Source organism: Anopheles bellator, chromosome 1 (assembly GCF_943735745.2).
Source record: "Anopheles bellator chromosome 1, idAnoBellAS_SP24_06.2, whole genome shotgun sequence".
Taxonomy (NCBI): Eukaryota; Metazoa; Arthropoda; class Insecta; order Diptera; family Culicidae; genus Anopheles; species Anopheles bellator.
Window position 1 is genome coordinate 8,612,601 of NC_071285.1, and position 20,194 is coordinate 8,632,794.

Consider the following 20,194-nt stretch of genomic DNA (forward strand, 5'->3'; position numbering starts at 1 on the left):
AGGTTCCGTATCCTCGGGCGGTAGGGCCAATTCATAGCAGCAGATGACGCAGTCGTCACTGGCTAATGGTTTCAATCATTCAAGTGATTTGAGGAGGCTTAAACTTTGGAATAATCGATATCTGACACTGACGTTGATTTAGGAAGCGATGATAGGTTCATTTTTCCGCAACGTTGCTTTTTAATCAGCGATAACCCTATCAATCGCACCACAGTCAAGTGTTTGCCACCTCTCATCCGGAAGTAGACAAACAACGCTGAGCATCGCTTTCAACCACTTTGCAAGCTAACGACCTATGATGAGTCTCTCCCCACCAATCAAGCGCACATCAAATCAAACTCAAGAGGAAACTAAACAGGAACCTCTTGTCATTAATCTGTGTTATTTTTTATGAACTGACGAAGCCATAAATCGTTCTCCCTTCGTCATACGAGTGTCAGAGTGTGGAGGTCAAACGCGCTTCCTGGGATTATGAACCACCAACACTACTTTGTCTTTTTATCTGGCGGTGGCTTACGCAAAGCAGTTGTTTACCTAACCGATGTAAATAGTGTATGTCAACGGATCAAGGGGATTATAGAAATCGATATCAAGTCAGACTTTGGAATTACCAAATCGGCCCTGTACACCACACGCTCCGTCATGTTGTCTGTAATACGACCAGTTCGTCCCTGTTTTAAGTCTCATCACACACAAGGTATGCATCTCAGCACGACTTTCGACATAATTTATGCCCTCGGTGAAGAGATTGAAGAAAGCAAAAAACAAAACAATAATATTTGCTTTCATTTTCTGATGTCTCTCTCGGCCGGACCTTGACCGGTGTTGTGGTCCGAAATTCCCGAATCTCCCGAAAACACGCTTGGGAATCAAACGCTTGGATTGATAGCGAGATACTTTCACTCGAGCATAAAACCTGGCGAAACCCTTGACCAAACACACAGCCAGCCCGGCAATTTAAACCGGGACCGGGAACTTCGCACCGCAAAATGCCCCGTGGGCATGTTTCGCGGTGCGATCGTTAATCGCCCCGCCGACCGGACCGGCACCCTTTCTGCTTCAGGGAAGATCACCCTCCAAAAGCGAAAGGATATCACGAGCAGCGGCCCCCTCCGACTTAGCAGAATTTCGCGACGACCAACCGAGAAAGCACCAACTCCACCGAGAGATTTCTCCTGTCGGATATTTTAGGCATCACCCTTCAAACGTCAGATTATGATTAGCCGATATTTGGTTGGGTCGCGGAGCCCGCGTCATCGACCCAGAAACAGGGAGGAACTCTGTCTTTGCTAGGAAGGGCACCAAGAGGTTCGGGGTTTCTTCGGCATTTCTCCGAACCCTGCGAAGAGAAAGTGCGTCCGAAAGGATGCCATTATATTAAAAGAAGTATGTAACTAGCATCTCTCGTACGCCTTGAGCTGTGTCCAGAACATTATGACCGGCTCACGGACAGATCATTACTTACCGACCACTAAAACTGGTCACCAACTCCACACATTTATGCGGCGCAAATGCATGCTGTCCTTCGGCGTGCCGTAGGCAGAAGAAAAGTGAACAGAGTGACCCGAACGCCGTAACACAAACGTGTCTATATGGCGCGCGACAAAACCATAAAAACTGTACTTGACCTTAATTACTGTCATAAGGAAGCGACGACTGGCTCGTTGTAGCCTCCTCCGCACCGACGGCGGGGAGCGAAGATTTGGCGGGTGTTCCTAAAGGATAGAAAGCGAAGGGTTCTCGGCAACGGAAAGGCAAAAGAACTACCAAACAAGCCGCACCCACAACGAGGCACACACCTACTCGAAACTGCTTTTTATGGAGACCGTGTACCATCCGCATCCAGGAGAGTACTAGCTGTTCTTCGGCGCGCCACAGGAAAATTGTTTTTTCAACCCACGTAGCGTGGGATCCACGTTGGTTGTGGCTTTCTAGCGAAGTGCAATGGCAAACTGATAAACCTCGGCACAGAGAGAGATCATTACAAAATCATTAGCGCTTTGTGTTGGGGGCCGTGAAATTCGTAGCTAGGCTAGTAGTACACCCATCGTTAAAAGATCATGCAAAATCGCACCGAAAGGAATAGAAAACATGGCACAGATGTACACGATGTATGCTCTGCCCACTGTGGCGGCGCAGTGAACAACAAAAGTACAATAAATTTCCTTCCATCACTTCGAATCGCAACATAGTGTCGATACGATCTGACTGACACAGCGCGCACCCGCAGCATAAGCTTTCGCTTGCCGACGATTCTCTCACGCAAATTATTCCATCAGCGCCGAAGAAAAGCCTTTGCGCCGCGGGCTACGACCACGCCGTGTTACGGATGCGGGCAAGACATACCCCACACACGCGCAACACGATCTTCCATTTCTCATCGATCTAATCAAGATGGCGATAAAAAAGGCAGGAGATACAAACGATCGGATATAAGGGGGGTCTCTAAAGGTCCACACGGTGCCGCTGCTGCGGTGCTTTCGAATGCCGTAACCGGCGACAGAATTGTAGCCCGGGTTGGTCCCATCAATTGATTGGCAAAACTTTCCTTTTGCGACCGTTTTGGCATTGCGCTCTCGCCGCGATGTCTATGTTGCAGCGGACATTCTGTTGCGGATGCACACATCGATGGACGAGAAACCCACGACGACCGGCGGTGGCGATGCACCGGCGAAATGTCTTTCTGTATCCTATTCGAGAGCAAACAGACTCTCCATAGTTTGTGGGTGATTTAGATTCCAGACGAAGCGCAGCTGGACCATTCGATAAAAATAATTACAGCTGAGAGCATGATATTTGCCATTAGCTGGTTATCTCTCGACACCACAAATATGGATCTTAATTTCATACCGAGTGGGTACTCTTTATTGTTACTCATAAAATTTATTGCAGTAGCCACCTCCGAAAGAAGCATGTCAATTAACGCACGGGCCAAAATATGGCACGATTTCACCCGTTTCTTTCCCTTATCGCGCAACGCCGGCCCGACGAAATGGGAGTTAAATTGTGATACTAAATACAGCGTTTGTCTTGTTTGAAAACCACCGACACTCCGACTTCGAACGTAAACTTTATCGGGGTGCATCGTTGTGCCATTATTGCCAATTTCACGTACGATCTCGCTTCTCTCCGGTTTGCTCACTTTCTTCGGCTGACAGTTCCCAAAATAGAGCGAGAGAGAGCGCGAGTGTATCGTAAACACATCAGCGCCGTCGCCTACTATCAACAATCGACGAAAAAGACTCCCATCATCGAACGTCGATGTTCATTGGTTCATCGATACGGCGAGCGAGAAAGTTCGACTCTTTTAGGGCTGGCTGGCTAAATTGAAGTGTTGATTACAATGCGATCCACCGAGTGCGATTTATGGTGACACCCCGACCGACCACTCGCCTCTCCTTAACAGAATTCTACATAAGCTTACGGAAAAAAGCAACAACATGGTACACTTTTTTGGCTTGTGCACTCCCGGCACTAAAACAGGCAAAAACAACACGATGCCAACAATCGTCGTTTTATCGGCACACAATCGCTCGACGACGCCGGTACCAATTCTCGCTAATTAAACACAGTCAGCGCCAGCATGCGGGCTGCTGGTTGGCTGCCGCTGTCTAGCTGTCAAACGATGTACACCCGGTTGAGAAACAGAGGGCGAAGAAGCACTTCAATCGAAGTGACCGTCGATTGACATTTTGCGATGCTCGCGGCCTTGTAAGCAGCAGGCGAGCCCCCTTATCTTATCGTGTTGCCAACGCCACAGTTGCGCCCACAGAAAGTCGCATCGGAAGACGGACCGGACCGCAAACCGGCTGGCCCGCTGGTCGGAATTGATTGGCAAATACATCATATCACATACTTCCGTTGTTTGCTCCGCCGTTAAGATTATCTTCGGTACACACCACGCTGTCCGTGTTCGAACACGAATGGGACTTTAACACCCGGTGAATTAAGATAAATTAATTGAAAAAGAGCCGGCCGACAGCCAAACCGTGTGATCGACGACACGTCTGGCACGCAGACCATCGTCGTGTGCTGGCTTTCTTCCACGGCAATCGCGAAACGATTCCCATAAACGAAAGACACTAAACACGGCGATCTGTCTCCACAACTCCAGTCCAGGTCTCTCTTCTTGTGCATCTGTCGCCAAACGTCACACAATCCCCGAGAGGGGCCGTGAAAACTGTCATTAGGTGCGAACATTTCGCTGTCTTTCTGGTAGCCCATAAAAGCAACAGCCACACAAACAGCAAAGTTTGGCCACTTGCGAGGTTCACGGTCAGCACACGCTGCGTCGTCGTCGTTGTCGTGGGTCAAACGGATTTCCTTCTCGCCGGTCGCCGTCTTTTTTGCCATTTCTTTAAGAGGTTGTTGTGTTTTGTCCCTCCCCGTTTTTTTTTTCGTGGCTTTCCAAAACAAAATCCCCCTTTAATTCTACGCTACTTAACACACGTTAAAGAGTGTGCAGCGCGCGCGCACGCTTCCAGCCGCGGATGACGACTTCCCATCCGGTGTTTGGGACGGCCGGGTTTATAGGCCATGATTCAGGCGTTCGTTGCCGGGAGAAAAAAATCCTCCGCGACCGCATTTGTTTGTTGGTGTTGGCCGAGAAATGGCATGAAACATAAAATAACACGGACACGGACACGAAACGAGCGTATGGACATTTTTGTGGCCACCACAGCGAGAACGGAAGGAGCGAAGGAGATCGGCGTCGAGAAGGTGTCAGAAACGGTGCCCATCTGGTTGGCGTAGCTTGGCCTGGCCATGGCATGACGCGAAACTCTGTTCCGCATCCGCGCTCCGGCCAACAGACCAAAGGCCGTGTGTGTTGCGTGTGGCTATTTTTAACACCCAAATGTCTTCCTCCTTAACGACGCCACGCGAGAGGAAGGTGTATGGAACGATATTTTTGGAAATATCTCAACCCTCGTGCTCCGTACGTGTGGCGGGGCGGGGCGTGGCCGCTCCTCGAAGGATGAAGGAAGGATGATGATCGCCGCCAGCGCAGCGCATTTAATAGGAGCAGCCAAAACGGACACAACTCTTTGAAAAGAAACGCCGGTCCAAAAGTGCCGGCCCAAGTGAAGATCCCCCTCGGTTTGACCTCCCTCTTACATCACCACCGGGCCGCGAGCCACCCCCCGCCAGCATGTCTCGCGACTTGGATTTGGGACTAAAAATAGAGCCACCCTTATTTTTAGCATCAAAAACCTGCCAAACCTCTCGCTTGATGCTGGCGTCGTGCGCGGTGTGTAAATGGCCTGCGTTCCCGAGAGAGAGGAGCCGGCGGCGTTTGGGGCATCTTTTCCCGCAGCGTACAGGTGTAACTAGCCCGTAGAGGTTAGCGGCGCATTTGGCTTATCCCTGGCTCAAGGGGTTGCCTTCTAAACAAAGAGCAAGGAGAAAAATCTCCAACTAATTTGTGATTTTATGTTCAATCTTGCGTTGCATTTCCTTCTGAGAGCTATGAATAATTTCTTAGCCCCCCCCCCGACGAGTTCTTAGTCTGTCTCCTAAGTATAGCAAGCCATTCCTCTCCACTTATCTGACTCTGTATCTGTGGGGTGGTGAAATTAAATAAAAATTGGCACAAGTGTCACTGACACCCACCTTTCAATACTCTTACCAAACACACGGCCGCCCGAACGGACCCGAGTTGATCTAAACATAACCGCCCAACACGACACGACACAAAAGGCCAATGAGTTTCGCGTTGTTGCGACATAGCGACACAACCGAAAACCAGAATGGCAAAGGCTTCTTGATCTTGACCGTCTCTAAAAATATCCTTCAGTGCCATAAGAGGAGAAAAAAAGCTCCGCCGAAATTTCGCTAATCGATGCTAATTTAATCATCCACCCACCAGCATCAACCAGACGCGATCCTTTAATTGATTACTATTTACAAACGGGCATTCACTTTCCCCGAAAAAAGCGCCTGGCTCCTGGTTTAGTCAAACATATTGCCAGGCCACTGACTCGACAAAATGTGGTCAAAGGAGGAAATCAACTACCACCGAGCGAGCGGGAGGAGAGGAGAACTGGACAAATTTAATCAGCATAAATTAAAAACAAACAAACGCCACCGACAAACGGACGCCACAGAGAGGAACGGCGCATATTTGGTACCGAAATTCCGGTCCGGACTCGCCGCCCCGTTCTCCTTTGGCGGCCCCCGGGAGCCCGGGGCTCCGGATTCTAATTCAAACATCATGCGCTCTTTACTTTCATTATCGCGCGGAATTTAGCTCAGAGGTACATTGGGAGTCGGCCACATCATCGTTCGACACTGTGAGCATTTTTAGAAAGATATAAATTCCGCCCGGAAAGTGAGTAACAGCGTGTTAGTGTAACCCGCGCGAGGCCAGATATTAATACACGTGATCGAAGCATGAATCGTGTGCCAGACATTGCGCGGATTGCGGGGCCTAGTAACCTACCCAACTTGCAAACCCAACTGGCCGCCAGAGAGCTTTATCACAAGCTCCAATATTGTGCCAGGGTCGTAAATTGATAAAGCTGACCACGCAGTTAATGTAAGCGAATTTATGCTCAATCTGCCAGCTGCCATCACCACAACATTCCATTCCAGGGCTGCGCTACTGCTTCTCAACAATACTACCGGGCACGAGTCACACGTGAAATGCATTTGACACAAATTCCACGAATTTCTCGGAACGAAACATTGATCCCAGAGCACCCATCGGCTCGTGCGCTCTTGTATGTTAGAGAAAATGACAGTTACTTTAAAAGATGGCATGCGCAAAACATCGCCACCCAACACCTGGAGCACGGGGAGCAAAACGCGCGACCAACATCCCTCTTGGTCTCGGTGTTTTCGCACTTTCTCTGGCCGATGGTTCTCCGGTGGTAGTCATTGCGTGTTCCGTGACATTTAATAACGAAGGGCCGCCGTGGCACGATACAGCGCCGCCCTATTATATGCAAATTATGCGCTACCCCGTACTGTGTTCCCGCCGTGCGATGCGCGGGTTGAAATTACATTAATTGCTCCGTTATTAGCCATCCGTCGCGTATTAGCGCTGAGTGAGTGTGCGGATATTATTGTTGTTCACTTTTTATTTCACCGCATTTCTAGGTTAAACCGCACGGTGGTGCCCATGCTGTGCGCGACTCTATCTCGTATCTGTGTTTTTTTTTCCAACGGCCAAAAATTTGAATCGAGATCGAGGGAAATCGACAAGATGCGGCGCCATTATTTTCTTATCACACACTGAGCCGTTTTCAGAGGTTCCAAACAAAATTATGCTCATTTTCGCAGCAAGCATCACAATTTAGGCCTCGAATCAGCAGCCTTGAATCGAGGAGTTGATTCACCCGATTACCGGTGCTTCGCCGGATCAATCAATCATTCATTATCAGGGCGGCGAAACTTTATGGATAGTTTCCACAAGAAACAAACATTCAGTGCAACAAATCCTGCAAATTCCTCAATGCCTTACCTTTTAAGTCAACAACTAACTCTAGTGCCCCTCCCGGGGGCCTCCAAGGAGTCCGGCCGCTTCAGCCTAAAGAGAGTATCGTTCGCCTGTAACGAAAAGAAACAAATCAAATTAGATTGTGTTTGGAAATGATTATTTCATTGGCGTTTTATTATTAAAAGGTAAAGTAACCAAGAGGGAGCTGCATCGTTGGGCAAACAGTAAAGAAAAACATCCCTTTCTATTTAATAAACAGTCAACATTTGCGCACGCCCAGGAAGATCCATTCACACTTTCCGTAGCCCGGACATGTTCAAAGCAGTTTATTGTTTTCCCCGACGTCGGCCGTCGGCTTTTTGTTTTCCGTCGTCTGGAGTAGATTTATTTATTGACTCTAGCTCCAGAGAGTAATGTTGCGGCGCGCGACGAAGGAGCCAACATTAAAAACAACAACAGAAATGCGGTGTTCGACGGAAACTCTTTGTCCCTGTGCTTGGTTTTTTCCCTTCGACCATCTAGACCGTACACGGACAGTCACGACGAGAGCATAAGTTTTATTATTTTCCTTTGGAGCAGAGGCAAGGTCCTCCAAGAAGAAAGGTGCATTGAGTTGTGGTCACTTGTTCAGGCAGCGCGATCGCGTCGATGACATGTGTGGTTCGAGTTCGAGAAATGGAAGTGAGAAGATGTTCTTTCTTTCTTCCGGAATGGCCAACGGCTATCACTAGAAAAACCACAGGCAGACAGACAGCCGGACGCGGCGGCCAGGACGTCTAGACTGAAAAGAAAACAAAGTAAATTATGCCTTCTTTTCTGACACGCTGGGAGGTGTACATTCTCCGGTGTACAATAAAGTCTAACCACACCAACGAGGAAAGAATATCGACGAACTGAAGAGTGGCAGATAACTATTCTGGTTATTGTTACGCGCATAAATCATGCTCTCGCGCGCCTCGAGGCTCGTCGTTGGGGTCGTTGACTCCACGGCATTTTGTGGAGACTTTCCTCTGTCTCCTTCACGGTCCGTCGGTCGACACATGTTGGAATACCCCGAATCGCTGAGAAAAACGTTTCGTTTCCCACGGAAACTCCAGACCAACAAAGATTTGGCAGATTCAGTTACTTCCCCACAGTGCGCCCCTGCTACTCTCGATCCTGAGAGCCTCCCCTCACGCTGAGACCCCACATCCGCAAGCCGGGCGGCCGGTGGCACGACAATTCTTCGCGCGCCTGGAGTCACATTTTGTAAAAATGGTCCCCAAAACGAAGTTTTCTCATCACTTCTTCGCGCGAACGAGAGGCGCACCGCGGAAAGTACATGAATAATTTTCAATTTATGATCCACGTTTTCGGTTGTTAAATATGTATGAATGTCGATGCGGGGTGTGACGGAACGCGTGCGCCCGCGCGAACGAGGGCCTTTCCTGGTGCAAAGGGTGCCCCCGGGTGTCGAGGCGAGAGGTTTCTGGATGTGGTGCCCCCGGAAGGCAATAATTTACATCTTTTATGCTCCCCAACGTGAACGCGACGGAAGCGGAATTTGATTCTTGGGAAACGACCCCGCTAACAAAGTTGAGAAGAACTCCCCACTCGGGTGTCCCGATACAATCTGTTCCGCTCACTAACGCTGATGCGATCTGCTCGCCTAGCGCCACAGGCGTGGCCAAGATTTAAGGGCTCTATTAGGCTATTTTTAAGACAAATCTGCGAGACCGAGTCCGACGCGATTTCGTAGAGGATAAATATTGCAAACTATGACTGATTGTCATATGGTTCGCGCCGACGTATTGTCAATACACATTGAAGTAGTAATCTGTGAGATGCTGTAGAGATCTCTACATGGCATTCAGGTTAAGGTTGGTAAATATTGAAAGTAAACAAAGATGAACACTTGCGCCCAAGGCGCAAGCGAAGAAAACAGACGTCATGCTACGAAATTGAATTAATTGGAAAGATTGGCTTGTACCTTAACAATAACAGTTGGAAAATGAAGTCCAAAGCTGAAAATAATATTTTTAAAAAATGTCGGTATTTCGCGATAGAGCACTTACGACACGACGGAAGCAGCACTTATTAGCGCCCTCATCAAAATTGGATTATATTTTTGATTTATGCAACCGAACGCGGGTTTCGCACGTAACGGCAACCCCCCCCTTGGGGGGTTGTTGTAACACTACCCACAGCTTGACCTCAACCGCCAGAGAGCCTCATTACAACCAGCCATCGATAACCGCTCGCGGACTGGTCGAACAGTGGCCCCCCACTCGCACACAACGATACGTCGCCCTGGGGTCACGTTGTTCACTGAGCGTGGCCCTCATCGCCACCTACAAAACCCCACCCCGATCGGACGCGTCATATTAATAGAACGCCGCGTATCGCGAAGTTGAAGTAAAAATAATTTTCACCTCGCGGGCGCCAAAGTGTGTAACACTCACTTCACTACACCCCGTTTGTAGAGGCACCACCACCCACCGAACCAGAGCCTGACGGTGGTGTGTTGTGGCATGTTTTGCCGGTGTGGCTGCCGTGTGTTTATAAAACATACACCACTTCGGGCCAGCGGCCCCAACAACGTAGGAAAAAAGTAAATCAGTCAAAAGCGGGTCGAAACACGCAAGACGGCGCGTGTCAGGTGAGAGAGACAGAGTGAACTCTCCGCTGTGTACAAATGGGGAACTATTTAGACGGAGACTAGGTCGGATCGGGCTTGGTCCAAATGTTTGAAGCACGCAACTTTGTTGGATCAACCAAAAAATTCACGGGACAGGGCTTGTGGCCAGAAAGAAAACCACGAAAGGGCCGAAGGGACGCAGTAATTCCGATGGGGACTGACGTTAATTCAATCTCTTCAAGACCCACAACCTAGTAACACCAAAACTAAGCGGAGTGGAGCGAGAGAAGAAACCTAGATCGGGTGGAACCCATGCTGAACCTAGTTCTAGTTCTAGTACTTCGGATGTGATTGAGGTCAACTGATTGATGGTCGGTTAAAGGGGAAACCCCTAATCACTGGAGGACCTCCAACGCGGTCACCGGGTAACGCAACGTGAGCACGGGCGAAAGGACCCCAAATCGGTGTCATTAAACTACACTTCGTCGGACCTTGCCCCGGAGTTACTGGAGTCCGGCAAACTTTCAATTACTTCTACAATCAATCAGCACTGCGCGATAGATGTTGGCACCCAGATAACGGGGTACACGATAATTAATTGTGACAGCAGTAGATCCTCTCTCCTGCATCCGCAATGCGCCGAAGCGCACAGTTCTTGGACGCCGGGCCAATGGGCACCACACCGCCAGCCAGTCCGTAAACGATTAATTAACGTTTATCAACTACGAGATACTGTCGGGACACTTTGGCGTCCCCAGGTCCGGACGGACGGACGACAATTGAATTATCTCCAAATTGGCTTCCAGTGAGCGCGAGTCACACACTCAAACCAGTTACTTCCTTGTGGTCCTGCTCCCTATAACGGCCACCCCACACACTATGTGGCACCGTGCAGCAGCAGGGCCACTAAATTTGTTTAATGAAACTTAATGTTGAGTGTGCAGCTGCTGCCGCCAGAGTTCCCGACCGCTCTCTGCAGTCTCTCGGACCTAACGTTCCCCAGCAGCCTAATGCCAGAATGCATCTCGTTTACAACCAGGGAGCAGTGGGTTTGCAGCGCTAAAAAGGCTCTTCCGACCCCTGTTTGGTTGCTGGGAGAAGTAAATTAATAACAATCCAATTAAAATCTAACATCCAAACGGATTTTCCCGAGCCGCTGCCGCGCCGCGTGATTCGGTCTTCGGTTCGTTACTCGGATGGGGTGTTGTTGGACACTGGACCCGAGCTACATGCTGCAACTCGATGGTGAGGATCGTGCAAAAATGTAGATCACTGCTAGCTCTGTCACCCCTAAAAACCAATTTAAAGGTGGACCACAAACTTTAGTAAAACCTTCACGTCTTCCACAGATTGCGCATAGTGGGGAGGCCAGACGACTAAGAAATAATTGACCAGCCACAGCCGAAGATGTATTACCTCTTTTTCCACACTGACGAGCTCGGAGCAACTCCCGGAGATCGATATCGCAGACTGACTCTGCACTTGGTGTCTTGCCCGCCCCAGGCAACGTCAGTCACACTTCGATGATTCATTCGACGTCGGTGCCCGAGGCGGTGTACTAAGACTCCACCACCACCACTCCGAGGTGCACAGAAAAAGCAATCATCTTGCACACCGCTTGCAGCTAACAACCAACTCCCCACAACGAGCTGCATCCGCTCTGGGGGCACCCTTTCCTGGGAGGTGCGCTGTTTGCTTCTGCAAACAACTCATTCACCTATCGGCACCATTCGATCTCGCATACCGCCCTGTCACCGGCCAAAGTAAGCACACGGAAAGCCTCCACGGTCACCCGAAGAACTTTGATGGCATCTCACGATCCGGAGAAAATGTGCCATTGCCGCTACTAGTGCATGGACTGGGTTTGTGTGAGGAGCCACCGGACTTTACAACGCACCAGAGGAGTAAGGATCAACGGACGACGGTGGGTCTTCTCTGTGTAGCAAGCGGGGTGTCCAATCACGCAAAACCAGAATCCAATTTAATCAGATCGCGGGGCGCAAAAACGGACCCACGACCGAAGGAGATCGCATGGGAGAAAGCGACTCGGGGCAGCAATTGGACGCAACCACCATAAAATGATGGAAATCTCGGCGGGCGATAAAAAAGTGATATCCCCCCACTGGTGGTAGTTGATCTTCATCCGGCCACCGGTAAGGTGTGTAACTTCAGGAGCTATCTACGCACCACGCCCAGCACTCCCAGCTATCAGCTTCTCGCTACGTGCTCTTATTAGCGCTGCTGGACATTTATTTTAGCAAAAGGATCGCTACCACCACAACCGCCGCGGCGGTGCCCCCCTACAGGCGGCTACTACTCGACTCTTGAAGCGCGGCGTGATAATGATAGCGCCGATCGATGCGGCATCGATCGATAGCTCCCCACAAAACAAACGGAAAAGCAAATTAGTTTCAAATTACCCATCGCTCCCGAGCTCGGCCGCGGGCGAACCGAAACACGAAGAGTTCTAGAACGGATCTCGCTCGGGCGAGCCCAGACAAACCACAAAAACCACGCACGGCCAGCAGAATTGGCCGAGCGAAGAAACCGAAACCGGTGCCAGATAATGGTTTGGTTGTGAAGCGAACCGTAGTTGGAGCTGACAGATCCGTCGGTTGGACTCCCGGAGGCTGTACGGTTTGGCACTTTGTCCAAAAACTCGCGGCTTGGCTTCTCACTTCAATTCACAATACTTTTTTCGTTGTTTTCAGCATAAAATGGCGTTTATGAAAAATCGACCACTTATTTACCGATCCGTTTTAAGACGTTTATCGCCAACGCCAAACGGAGGTAACGAAGCCAAGTCGATGCAAAGCGCAAACATGACCTACAACGACGGCAACGGTGACGAAGCCACTGGCTGGTCATGTAAGAGCCGACGAGAGCCTACACTTCAGAGAACACTGAGGCCATTGACTGTTGGTGCCGTAATTTGCTGCAATTTACTCCAACGCCTTCTTTTCCCAGTTCCCGCCTATCTCTAGAGCCTGCAGGGCGCATGTAACATGATGCGTAAATGAGTTGGAGCAACATATGGACGTAGAGGAATCAATCATGCAACGCAACCTCCCTCTACTGGACCAGCCAGTCAGTCAACGACAGAAACAGGTCTCCGGGGGGTACGCACACGTAAGTCTCCTCGACGGCGACAGTGCAGCGAGACGATAAGCATCTCGGCGTTGTCAGTTACATGAAACCTCAGTTTGCTGTCGGAAGCTATAACAAGCCTCAGCGCGCCAGTGTACCACCCCGCCAAGTCACAACATTGTGTTATCGATCGGATCTCTGTGCTCGCAACGGCAATCATCGGTGAGCCGATTTTATCGCCAAGTTAAGGACCAAGAGCTCAGAGGAGGCCCGGACTCTTGTAAACCCGGGCACAGGAAACGGAGCAGCCGACCATCATAAGGCTGGTTGGCAGGCAAATATGCATTATGCATCTCTCGTCCTGCAGTGTAACGCTAGGGCGCCCTCAACCGAATTCTGCATGCATGAGAACATCATTAATTTCCGGTCCTGGCCGGCAGTGGTTTTTTGCGATACATACTCGAATGCTACAATGAAAGAGAACGCAAAACGAATATCAGTTTATGAATCGATTAATAATTGCGGAGCACTCAAACTCATCCACTCACCGGAAAAGGATGTGTATCATCTTTCAAAATGCTAATTGTCATCAAATCTGCACACCCTATGAAGTGTGGCTCATCGCGCATTATGGATGCATCCGACAGAGAGTTGCGCTTGCCATGGCCGTATCCGTTAATAAAGCAAAAGAGCTTTCGGGACACAGTCGCTTCTCGGGCATACAAAAAACATACGTTGCAGGTACCGCGTGTTCCATGAGTAAACGAAACATTAGAATCATTGTGGACCCATCTGTGGTGTGGGCGCCGTCGCCATTAACATCGGTCATAAATATGTAGACACATCACCATCCGGCGCGGCATCCGTTATATTTGCATCACGTGGGGCGGGACAATGAACACGGAATGAGCAGAGACTAGCAACAAACCCAGAGAACATGCTTTTATTTATGCACACACGACCGACTCACACATCACCTCAGAGAGAGAGAGAGAGAGAGGACGAACGGAACGATGTTTTCTGATTTAATCGAAATAATGAACTAGACGTGCCCCGGGTGGGTAATAAAACACTTTCTCTAGCAACCTGGACTAACGCGAACTAGATCAGCGTCAAACTGATCACGCGCACCAACACATCCTTTTCTGTCGCTAGTCACTCACGTCTAGACTTGTGGTCCACGTCGACGGAATTGTCACTTGTAACGCGATGCCGTCTCACACACCTGCAATCGATGTCCGTGACCACCAAAAGACAGCTGACGTGGGCGAGAGAGGAGCTCGGTCAGCCGACCTCGGGCGGCATAGATCCAACAACCCGCGACAACCCGCGAAAATATCGGAAGTTCAAATACTCAATGATGGTGCTCCTTTTTCGTCCAGTTCAACCCAAGCGGTCACTGCCACCCGACACGTCACCGCGTCCTTCTACCGTGCCATGTGAGCGAACGCCTCCCCTCACTCAACTAATTGAAAAGTTTAAATTCGTTGCAATAATGGCCGCCGCACCGCCTGTGGTGGCAGACAAAAAAAGGGAGGAACCTGACGGCGACACCCGCCGCCGGCAGCGATCATCAATAATGCGGCGACCCGACACAGACTCTCCCGACTGATGGCAGAGCTGGGGGGAGGGGTCGGTAAATCGTTGGAGTATCGCACTCCCACGCGGAACTCTTTCTCCCGGGGGGCCGCCGGATGATTCAGGGCCACACGTCAATTTGGTGTCACCGGGGCCATTGACCATCGCTCCATATGCTTAGAAGGAGAGCCTCTGCGTGGAGAGTAAGTTCTAGACCAACAATCGCATCCCCGTCAGAGAAGAGATCGTCACGATAGTCGAGTGGTGGTGCTGATGACTAGCTCTTGCTGAATGCAGAATCGGATAAACCGAGGGCATCCCTCGGTGCACAAGAGAAACAGGTTTCGTGTCGTCAGGAAATGCAGATGCGGATTTGCCTTGTCTGAGGGTAGAACAACCACCTTCTGAAGATCATCTTTTCTTCTCTTAAACTAGCAAGTGAACTGCGTAAGTGACCGGACAAGGATGAGAATTCCCCCTTAAGCGAGCATGTGTTCCGACTTTTAGTCTCTTGGTGTTGGGTTTCGGGCCCCATCACTTGTGGGGGTGTTGTCCTATCCGGAGGCACCCCCGACACACACCAACAACGCCAACCGAACACACATTTCCCGTGCGGTTTCCGTCACCGCGCGCGAGATTAATGTGAGTGACTCATAGTGATCCGCGTAAGACGTAGACACTTCTTCGCGCGAATGGTGCCTGAGTTCAATGTCGACCGTACGATCTGCGATCGTAAAAGGGAAGCACAGCGCCCGGCAGACTTCTTCTGCACAATTGGAGGATTTATTGGAGATACATTTTTTCGTTTGCGCAAAGAAAAGCCTTTATGTGGTTGTCACATTCTCAAAACGGACCTATGCAATCGCCGGACCCAATCGGGAGCGGTTCCAACAAAAGTCCAACGCATTAGAGGCGCGATACACAAAATTACACATTTCCCTTATGGGGAGCGCGCCGCGCGCGATATAATTTTATTACCAACATAATTTAGCTTTATGTCATTCAATCGATCTCTGCTACCGGGGCGGCTGCTCCACCATCACCGTCTGTTGAACAATTATCGAAATGAAAAGATCAATGGCTAATCTGCTGGTTCCCCGCGTGAAATGGGAGAAAATAGAAGGCACACACCACGCGGGCACGTGTGCCACGAGAAGAAATTGGCCTCAACCGCGCATCATAATGACTATAATTCGTTATGACGGCCAGGCCCGGCTAGGAGGAAGTGACCACCGCGAAACAGCATTAATTTTAAGCTTTTAAGACCACAGCAGAGCAGCATAAGGCGCGGTGGTGTGTACGCGACTCCAGGGGGAGATGATCATTAAAATTGGGCTCATGACTGACGCGGGAAACGCGCGCGCCACTGATTGAATCTCGATCTCGATATTTCAGCAGACACCACCGCCAACGGACCAACCGGACCGGAGTCTGACCACGCGACGCCTTACCAACATCATAATTTCTCCTTCACTTCCCTTTTCACCGCGACGACGAGATCACACGCCGCGTACCGGACCCTAATTTGGAGATTCGAATCTGGAGCGGTGCCCGTTGCTTTTTGCCACGATTGGCCACCACCACGTGCCAAACGAAACCGAAAATGTATGACGAAACCTTAGGCTGGGTGGTAGCAGCAATTTTGGTGCGTTCTCTTACCTAATAGGACGAGAGTTCGGTAATTTTAATAGCCCAACCATGAGCTAATGGGATGTTTAGGAAGGTCTTCTTGGAACTCGCAGTAATAACAAGCATTAACACGTGTATTTGGGTGTTAACTTTTCGCACAAAACGATCGTTGAAATTAGCACTTTAATAGGAGACGATTTTGAAGCCACTTAGAGCGATTCAAGAAACTAGTCCATTAAGGATTGTGCCTAGACAAAGAGGGCCACCGAACAACAGCGGCTGTATAATCTAATAAAAATGTTACTTTCGAACAAAGTTTCCTGCCCGGTGCTCCAGACACACGCAAAAGTTGAGTACACAATTACTAGTCATGCTCTCCCCGGCAGTGCAGAGCAGTATGCTCCATATGCCCCGGGGCGAAACATAGTTGTGCAATACTAGACCACCATGCCATGGTAAAAGCTCAATCGGTCCGGGGACCCCAGGCGAGGCAGCTGATTACTTGTTACGACAGAGTGTACTTACGGGTTCGGCGCCAACATTCTTGTGACAAGCTACCTCTCTCCCTCTCACTTACATACATGATTGGGAATGGGAAGTCGCAACGTTCGGTTCGTGTAACCCAATGGGTTAACCGACCCAAGTAACGGAAAACGGAGTTTTCAAGTGCGGAAGACTTGATGTAATGTTTGGCGAGGCAACCCCGAGAGCCACCATAGAAGGGAAACTTTTATTGGAACAACTAGAACCTAGAGCCTCTTGTGACAAAGTGGTGTATCTAGTGGGACCAACTGCAGAGGACTGCGTGCAGTTACATTATTGCATTTGCGGGCGGATGGGCCAGGCAACGCACAATTTAGCAATCGAAAAAAATGGTAATTGCAGCATGGCAACAAAGTAGAGGCAAAGAAGCACAGCAAATCAAGGTGCCCCGAAACTGACCTCTAATGGCGGATGGCTGCATTTAACGGTGACACACGCGGGTGACACTTGACCAAAGGCGCATCAGATTCAAAATTACTTCCTCGTTTTGCTCTAACCACGGGAACCATCGCGGTCCGCAACCCACCCACACAACCCTTATTGGACAAACCCACAATGTCACTCTCCACAGGGTGTCACGGTTGGTGGCGGCCAACTTCTGTCACTTCACGTCGACCAATCGATTATCATTGGTTCCACACCGGCCGGAGCGAGCGGAGGCGAATCTCGCCAACCCGTAATAGATCCACCCAACGACACGACGGGGAGGACGAGGACCACTAAAGGTATGCTCCATCCATGCCCAAGTTGAAAGCAAATTGGATAGAGTTGATTTGATAAAAAACGGTTCTTCTACAAAAACGAACTGCTCAGCTCAAGAGATTGCACACCGACCTGGGGACCTGGAACGTTGATTGATCCAAGCCGCAGCCCCAGTGCGCCATGTGGACCTACCTAGACCAGAGATTTTTTGCCCCTTTCTTGTACGCAGTCCCACATTTCCACAAGTGGTGTTATCCCCGAGGCGGCGGCGGCGGGATGTGAAAGAAAACACAATTTCACGCACATTTCCCTCGCTCTATCTGTTTGAACTCCATAGCGACCGCCAATCGATTAACCTGATACGGCGGGAATTCGGAATGCGAACTCGCGGGAAAGCGAAACAACCATTTGTGTCCATTTGTGGGCTCGCTCCATCTATCGGCGGACAGAGAGTCCGCTTCGCAAAATAACTCCCCGAGCGGGCTACAAAGAGAAACGACAACGACGATAAACTAACCTCAAATTACCGACAAATCATTGCAAATTAAGTGTGTCCCAAATCGACGTTTCGATAGAACCGATCAAGTGGACCCGCACTCCCACGGAACGGCTGGCGTCCTAGTCGTCGCCATTAACGGTACGCGGTCCCCACAACACATTGCGTGACATTATCATGAACGAGGTTCGTGATTTCTACTTCCGGAAGGGGCCCGCCGGAAACGTGGTTAGTAGGTTTCGGTCAAATCTAGGGCACACCACTAAACTCTGCCTGCAGGTGACGCACCCTCAATCGAAACTAACCTGCTTTTTTCGGGCCTCTCCTCCGAGTGGTGCGCTGAGCCTGTAGAAAGAAGAAACCGGAGAAAGATGTTAGAGTAAATAATTAGTTAAAATTTCGTTACACGTTCGCTGTGCGCGCACGATGTGTCACGCACGATCGATCACAATCGGGAGTTTATGCGGGAAATTGGAGGCAAATAATCGGGCGGAATGAGTTGGCATTCAGGAAAGCTGATGGGGGGAAATGTAAGTGTGCTCACGAATGAAACTGACCTGTTTCTACACAAATGATTGCCGAGAATGTAAATAGTACGCGATTCAAACGGAGCGGAGAGATTTGGAAAAGTCACTGTGGGCGCTTGCTGGAATTGACACAGCAAAATGTGCGCGGTATTTTCATTCCAATGGCTACTAGGATAGTGGAGGCCCTCAGAGAGAGAGAGAGATTGCTAGATCGACGGTAGTCCAAAGGTTGCTATGGCCGAACGTCATAAACATAAACGTCATTCTAACGATTGCTTCAACAACATTCAAATGCCAATATTTTCAAACAAACGATTTTAGCTGTAGCGCTCAGACCAAGAGCTGCTCTTCCCAGAGGGCAGTTTTAGGTTTTAGTTTACCGAACAGAACCGAGAAACGAAAATACTGCTCAACGAGAAGGTGATTTACCCACTAATGACCGCCACCATCGGCTGTGAGCGTGAGAACAACACAGTATCGAGTCGAGCAACGGCCGGCCACGGGGAGCAGCAGCGGTTGCTGAAATGCGACGATCAAGGTTTATGTCAACAGTCTCGACCGACCGGGTGACGACGATCGGCGGCGGCCATCTGGTAAACATTGGCACTGTTGTTGCTCGGAAAATGCTGTGCTCTGCGAATTTTCAGCAATCAACTTTTCACGATCTTGCTCCCCGCGCCAAACGATGCAACCGCCGGGTGTGGACGATACCGGAGACCTTGAGGATCAGGTCTCCAAGAAAAAAGGGAACCTCCTTGGCGGCGGCGGGGTGGCGCATTAATGGAGGCAAGAAGCTGAATTAATTTGCTGTAAACTGTTTGCACTTCTCTCCCATCGGCCGACCGCGTCGCGTGTTCTTGAAAGATTCGAAGCTACAACAATTATCTACAAGGAAAACATCAGGCGGCTGATCGAGCAAACGGTGCGGCAAGAACGAACCGAGTTCTAATCGAAGTTCCTCTAGCACTTTCGACTCAAATCGATACCTGCTGGCAAAATCCTACTGATGGTTTCAATGCCCTTTTGACTGATGTTAGGTTGATATTGTCCTGTAAAAAAAATCTATTTAACAGGGCTAGGACATTTGAATCGAAAGGCCTATGATAATGCCTCTTCGGACGTTCTCAGTGCCAAACTTTAACTCATTTTCCCAAAAGCCCATACCTCAAATCGTATCAATTTCAAGCGTCTACTCGTAACTTCGTATCGCTTCGATCTCGGAACTCTCTTGTCGCACTCTGCTGCTTCGTCGCTCTACTCTACCCAAAGCTCAATCGCCGCTTGAGGTTTCTTCAACTGTTGCGACCAATTTTAGCGCCGCTGATTGGTCGGCGAAGCACCACCCCGAGACCGTGACGGGCTGCTTAGAGAACTCTTTAGCGCTCCCCTTCGTCAATGGGGCCTCCTCTGCTCTGGGGTGGTGTGCTTGGACTTCCAAGAAAAAATCGCTTCCGAGGCAGCCGATCCAACTCCACACTCCAAGCGTCCTTCGAAGGTGCAGAAGAACGACGTCTTGGGCAAACAATCTCGACAGGGAAGATGAGATACAAACAAATTAGCTACGCCACGAGTGTGTT

General features: G+C 49.9%; 1 protein-coding gene across 2 annotated transcripts in view; it reads right to left on the reverse strand.

Moving 5' to 3' along the window:
* The window catches only part of LOC131206123 (dnaJ homolog subfamily B member 6), a 55,033-nt gene that overhangs the window by 22,284 nt on the left and 12,555 nt on the right, over positions 1 to 20,194 (reverse strand). For both annotated transcript variants that reach the window (XM_058198536.1, XM_058198535.1), the window contains exons 2-3: positions 18,396 to 18,435; positions 7,463 to 7,548 (exon numbers count right to left, since the gene is read on the reverse strand). The gene's annotated coding sequence lies outside the window, so the exon portion shown is untranslated. The remainder of the gene's footprint in view (positions 1 to 7,462; positions 7,549 to 18,395; positions 18,436 to 20,194) is intronic.